The sequence below is a fragment of the Opisthorchis viverrini genome, assembly GCF_000715545.1.
Source record: "Opisthorchis viverrini unplaced genomic scaffold opera_v5_15, whole genome shotgun sequence".
NCBI classification, from domain to species: Eukaryota; Metazoa; Platyhelminthes; class Trematoda; order Opisthorchiida; family Opisthorchiidae; genus Opisthorchis; species Opisthorchis viverrini.
This window is the reverse complement of record NW_008751671.1, coordinates 2,151,274-2,157,972: the sequence shown is the minus strand read 5'-3', so window position 1 is coordinate 2,157,972 and position 6,699 is coordinate 2,151,274. Positions and strand designations below refer to the sequence as shown.

The 6,699-nt window shown below is 47.2% G+C and overlaps 1 protein-coding gene across 1 annotated transcript in view; it reads left to right on the top strand.

Annotated features, from left to right (window-relative positions):
- The window catches only part of T265_01417 (hypothetical protein), a gene marked incomplete at both ends in the record, with an annotated part of 23,729 nt that overhangs the window by 11,886 nt on the left and 5,144 nt on the right, over positions 1–6,699 (top strand). The window lies entirely within an intron of this gene.

Sequence of the window (6,699 nt, the reverse complement as noted above, 5' to 3'; positions counted from 1 at the left end):
GTTGTGCACGCTCTGGTAGGGGGAAAGTCTTATTTCTGACAAGCATATTGATGTGATAAGCAGACATGCCAACAACCTTTTGTCGGGATTTAGTCTCACGTGGATGAGGGAGTTGACGAATAGGGCTCATTCGTTCAGGATCTGGTTTGATACTTCCTCCAGAGACTTCGTAGCCCAGGAGGCGTATTCGTTTGGCCGCTACGATGCTCCTCTTGCATCATATTTTTTTATTAAAAAATATTCCTAAAAAGATTCGTGGCTCTGGTCATGCTCACTTTGGGTAGTCCCACAAACAGTGTCGTTTTCAATGTAAGTTTAGGTTCCAGACATGAGTATATGGTCAGTAGTACGCTGGAAGCATGCTACTCCGTTGACAACACCGAAAGGAATACGATGAAACTGAAACAATTTTCTGCATGCTTCAAAAGTCGTATACGGCTTGTCTTCCTCACTGATCGGAACTTGATGTTGGTCCAAGGTGCTTAAGACAGCATGGCGGGAAATTTCTTCAATCGTTTTATCCTTCCGCGGTAACGGATAAGCCTCTAGGTCTGTGCCGCGATTAATGATTTGACTGTAGTCCACTACCATGCATCTTTTGTGGTTTAAGTTATTCGTGACCATTACTTGAGCCCTTTCGGGAGATTTCGAAGGTTCAATTATACCTTTATCCAATAGTCGGTTAACTTCAGAGCGGATGATCTGTTCAACGTCAGGGTCATAACGCCGTGATTTCGGAGCGATAGGCTTGTAATCGGGTGAAAGGCTAGCAAAAAGAATGCGTGATTCAACCGTAGCAGCATTTAGATCGCAGAAGGTGAATGGACCGAATGTGATTTCAACTTTGTTATGTAGACGAAGGAAGCCGTGGCCCAGCAGCACGTTGGCACCGTAACGTGCTAACTGTAATCGATGGATGCGTAGCAGTAGCCGCTTGTTGAACACGTCAGAGAGGAAGATGCCATGGTAATCACAGAATCGTCAGCATTTATCTTCTAGCCATGTGTATGAACTATTTGAAGATAGATATAAGTGCTCAAACTATGAGGGCCTACGAGGGCCCAAAGCGATATTCCGTTTACTTTTATGCTGGTCACCAGGCAGAATAAGCTGTTCAGGGCTGCAGCAGTCAACATGGAAGATAAGGCAGCATCCATCGTGCATTTTGAGTGATTTTTGAGACTTGGATCGACAAACACGCTGAAAACGACCTGTTTCGCCACATTATTTACAAACTGCTTCTCTTACAGGGCATTTGGATCGTGGAGGCCTAGAAAGACCCCCAAAATAATTGATTGACGATAAATTGTGTGTGGAATTAGGGGGATTGAGTGTGAAGGGGTAACCGTAGATGTCGGTAAAAGTGCTGCAGCCGCAGAACATGATTTCGGCTGGTTATTCGAGTGTGACATGTTTGTGAGCCAATTCTGGTGACCTAGCCAATTCATGTGCTTCATCGAAAGTGAGTTCATTTTGAGCCAGGAGTCTTCCTCTGATGGTAGTAGATTGAAGCCCATTGATCAGAGCATCGCGCACACTTAAGATTTGGTGGTTAGTGGCGAACACTATACAATATAATAAACAATTTCTGGCCTAGGATTTAAGCCTCTCAACAAACTGGTCAACACCTTCACTGGTGTCTTTGCAAGTTTGTAGAAGGTGACGAGCATAAATTATATTCTTAGGACGAACGTACAATTTTTCAAGTGTACTGATAACGGATTTGTAATCTGGACAGTCAGCGATGTAAACGTATACAGGTGCATCCACAAAATTGATCAAACTTTCGAGTTTATTTAGATTAGGTGATTCGACAGTGGCCAGAAACTTCTGGAAGGTTCGGAACCAGTGATTCCAACGCGTTGTTGCGTCTGCAGAATTTGGATCTGTGTCGAAACACTTGTATTCTTAGACAAGTAAATTGTTACGAATGGAATAACGATCCTGATTGAGCGCGAGAACAAAATTGAATAGCGCTTTACTTGTTTAAGAGTAGATATACACAAGCTGAGAGTGAAGGCGAAAGCATGGTGATACGAAGCGACAATGTGAACACAAAGGTTAATCATGATACTACCATAGGTCAGCATTGTCGGTTTGAGCCAGCCCAAGAACTCTCCGTAGTAAGCACGTGGACGGAGCATGACAAAATGTCAGGGTAGTTATGCTATCGGCGTTCAGTGCTGTCTGTCTGGTATTCCCGATACGAGCTGTAACACCCTTTCAGTGCCTAGCTACCATGCCACCCGAAGGAGGCACGAGGGCTGGGATACTGCTAGGTTGTCCAAGCCTAGACAAGGGGAGTCGAGAGACAGGGGTCGGGTTCGGACCATGGAAATTCGCGCTCCAACTACTCAGCCATCTCGCTCCCATACTAGCAAGCAACGAGCAAAACGGCACACGCAGATTTCTCAAATGCCAAATAGCGAAGAGTCTAAGGAAAGACCCAGAGTTCTGGTGGACATCGAAAGCTCGGGAGATGGAGAAGACTGTTGCTACGGGAAACGGCCGTGCCCTGTATCTCGCTGGGGCGAGGTGGCCCAAGGGGTAGAGCGCGAAACCGGAAGGTCCGTGGTTCGAATCCGACCTCCGCCACTCGACTTCCGCTGTCTAGGCTTGGGCAACCTGGCAGTATCCCAGCCCTCGTGCTTCCTTCGGGTGGCATGGCAGCTAGGCACCGAAAGGGTGCTACAGCTGAACGCTTTCTTTCTTTTTTCTTTATATCAACTGATACAATCGACTGGCCCTAGGAAAGCAACGGTCAGCGAAACGATAAGTGAAAAAGATGGCTCATTAATTCACTCGCAAAACCGTCGACTGGAAAGGTAGACCGAACACTTTGTAGAGCTAATACATACAGGCGGATGTAACGTAAACGTTGACCGCTCGTCGGAAGAAAAAATATAGTACGAAATATCCGTATTGAAACGTGAGAAGGCACCAGGACCGAACGGTCTGTATCCAGTCCTCTTCAAGATAGGCGGACAATCCCTGGTTACTCATTTGACAGAGCATGTTAGTGCAAAATGGAACGAAGGGAAAGTGGCGGCAGAGTGGGACATGTCGACAGTAATTCCTCTCTTCAAAAATGGTACACGGACGCTGTCTGAAAACGACTGTGGCATCAGCCTTGTAGTTATCGCATCGAAAGTGCTCTCTTATCTTCTTTTCGAAGACAGAGACCCGTTAAGACTCATCTGGATTCCTAGCCTGCAAGAAAGTATATTGGTCACATCTCTACTTTGACAGATTCCGGAACAGCGACATTGCTTCCGGCAACCAACAATGGTTTTGTTCCTTGACTTCAAAGCTGCCTCTGACACTCTGGACCGTCGAGTACTGTCCGGAGCAATAGTGTCCCCCATAAATTTTTGACCCTCCTTAAGGCGCTGTACGCCAACTCCTGCAGACGTATGCAGGTCTACGGGAATCGTTCGCAACACAACAAGTGGTGTTAGGCAAGTCTGTCCTTTTTTACCTTTTCTCTGCAAATTCATAATTGATACAACTATCGAGGACTCACTATCAGCCTCTAATCTAATCTAAATGATTCCGCCTCACGATTTGGCATGCGCCTCACACCTGCAAATTGTAAAGTGCCACCGCAAGACTGGGTAGGCTCGGAACCTAACCTCATGTTTGCGGATGATCCGATTGAGGTAATAGACAAATTCGTTTATCTGGGCAGCTGCATTAGTACAGGTGCTCACGCGAAAGATGGTATTTCTATCCGGATTGGGAAGGCCAGAGCAACTTTTGTGAACCTGTATCACCTGTAGCGTAGGCGTGACACCAGCTTCTCTCTTCTCTCTGCGGTGCGCTCCATATCACTATGCGGATCAGAAACCTGGCCGCTGCGCGCCGAGGACGTCAAAAAACTTTCAGTGCTTGACCATCGATGTCTTCGGAGCATTGCCCGAATCTGGTGAGAACGCCTTACCAGCAATACTGAGGTATATCGAATGGTATTCGGAAGGAATAACTCGCCCACGATAGATGAACGTATCAACATTGTCAGCTCTCACCTACAATGCGCAGCTACCTTCAACGCATAGCTCTTTTTCCAACCCCCCATCTGACAGCCCACCGACAGTGCTGGATTTATGCACCAATTTATCAGCTCCTGCTTGCAATGCGCAGCTACCTATCCCTCCCTTAAATCATCGGTGAACGAAACTGCGGCAGCTACAACCACTGTACGACGAGTACGCGGTTCTTAAAGCTGACAATGGTGATGATGATGATGAATTTATACGGTACTTCAACGCGTCCAGGACAACGGCCTCTGCCCTCGCCTCCGCCCTGAAAAGTGTCAGTTCTTCATGACGGTTGTCAAGTATCTCGTTTTGTCGTGCTTCCGATCCCATGCTCGTGCGAGTAATTCAGCAGGTGCCGGCTCCCAAAGATATTTTCATGCTCTGCTCTTTCCTGGGTTTTTCGGCTGCTATTCGGCATTCGTGCACAGTGTCAGTCCGCCCCACAATCGCCTTCTAAACAAAAGATATGCCTTGATCTTGGTCAGAAGCTGATGAAATCACCTGGTGTAACTGTGGATACTGCTAGTGAGGCATGCGAGTAGTATGTGGTTTTCCCGTAAATCCATATCGCGTCTATTGAAAAGTGAGATTTGTTGCAGAATTTGTGGAAATGCTTTGTAGCATTCTTTACATTTGGAGTGATAGTCAATGAGTTTCCAGGAAAGTTCAGGAAGACGCGTTTGAGAAGAAGGCGGATACTCAGCTGCACAGTGTCAGTCCGCCCCACAATCGCCTTCTAAACAAAAGATATGCCTTGATCTTGGTCAGAAGCTGATGAAATCACCTGGTGTAACTGTGGATACTGCTAGTGAGGCATGCGAGTAGTATGTGGTTTTCCCGTAAATCCATATCGCGTCTATTGAAAAGTGAGATTTGTTGCAGAATTTGTGGAAATGCTTTGTAGCATTCGTTTACATTTGAGTGATAGTCAATGAGTTTCCAGGAAAGTTCAGGAAGACGCGTTTGAGAAGAAGGCGGATACTCAGTTTTTATAAACAAGATGCATATGAGAGTTTTACTTCCCTGTTCACTAGTCTGTAACTGTTCAGTTGGTGTTTTCCAATAAATAACTCCGCAGCGAAGGCGTTCTTCCCTTCACTGGTAGCTCAAGTTCGTGCTCGGTTCCGAACTGTTTTTGACATACTATGATCCCCAGCCGCTGATTGTCATGGCGTCTCATGCCTCCGCTTTTGCTTTCAGTACTGACATTCTTTATGTGTTCCCGGAAGGGGCTGAGAAGGAAACCATGTATGTATGCAGGTCTGTAACCCCAGCGGAGAAGCTTCGCGGAAAAATCGCGAAAGCGGTTGGTCGCTCCCACAAGGTGATCTACAGCCATCCATACACCATGTTGACAGATCGCAAACCCTTGTTGTTAATTTTTGGCTCGAAGTCTGTCGTGCTTGTTTGTTCGGGGAACCGTCTTTGACGTTGGTGCTTATCCCTTTTGGGTGCGCTTTCAATATTCACTATTGCAGCACAGAAAATTTCAGCCAAGCAGGTGTACTGTCGCACCTGATGAGCAATCACGCTGCCCCGGAAGAGAACACCGTCACCGCTTCGCTGTCCATCGACGATCACGCCAGCCAGCGTCCTTACCTTACCTGTGACCGTTCCAGGTGTCAAGTGTGAGTCTTCGGTTGATCTGATGCTGCAGAAAACGATCCAGTTCCCCGGGATAGCTCAGTGGTTAACACGCAAAATCACTAACCGGAAGGTCCTTAGTTCGAACCCTGCCCAGGTACCTCAACTGCTTCTGTCTATACTTGGGCACTCTGACAGCATCTCATCCCTCGTTCTCCATTCGCATGACATGGCAGTAATGCAACTAAAGGTGGTACAGGTAAACGGTTATTATTATCAGGACGCTTTGGCCCTTGAAGTCCCTGGACGACAATCTTCAATCGCTTTTCTATCATCAGGGTTCCTGTCGACCGTTGGTGATCGCCCTATGTTTGGAGACCGTGTTGTGATGGCACTGCTTGCGTCCATGAGCCCCGAAGCACTTTCATTTGAGCCGCTTGAGATTAACCGGTTGAAAGCAATCTCCCGTAGTTTTGCCTTCTAACCACGAATGGATCGCAATATCTCGGACTATGTCGGAGGCTGTCCACAATGTCAAGTCGCAAACAATCATCCGCGCCTGCCATCTGCTTCTTGGCCTCGACCCGACCAAACTGGTCCCGGGTGCGTGTTGTTTACACGAGCCCTATTGAGAGTAACCTACCTCGTCTTGGTCGACGCTTTCCCATAGTGTCCAGAAGTCGTGTCTGCTGACGCGCCGACAACAACCAATATCCTGTAAGTCCTGTCTCAGATCTTCAGCCAACATACCCTACTGGACACTTTAGTTTTGGATAATGGATCACAGTTCACCTGTAGTTGCTTCCGTTCTGTCGATCGAAGAAGTACAATCACGAATGCTCGTTCTCCACGAAATCCTTCGCAATCAAAAGGTCGCAATCAAAAGATCGTTTAAGCGGGTGCTACTGAAGTTTCGAGTGGAGCAGATATCTATCCTAGTTCTCCAAGTGGTCTATTGGACCACTTCGAATGATCCTATGGAAGACTAGAAATAATCTGCTGAATCCCTCATGGACCGGGAGTTGCGGACCATCAAGTAGACGCTGACAACTTGCCCACGGTCCACGGTGACGTCAGG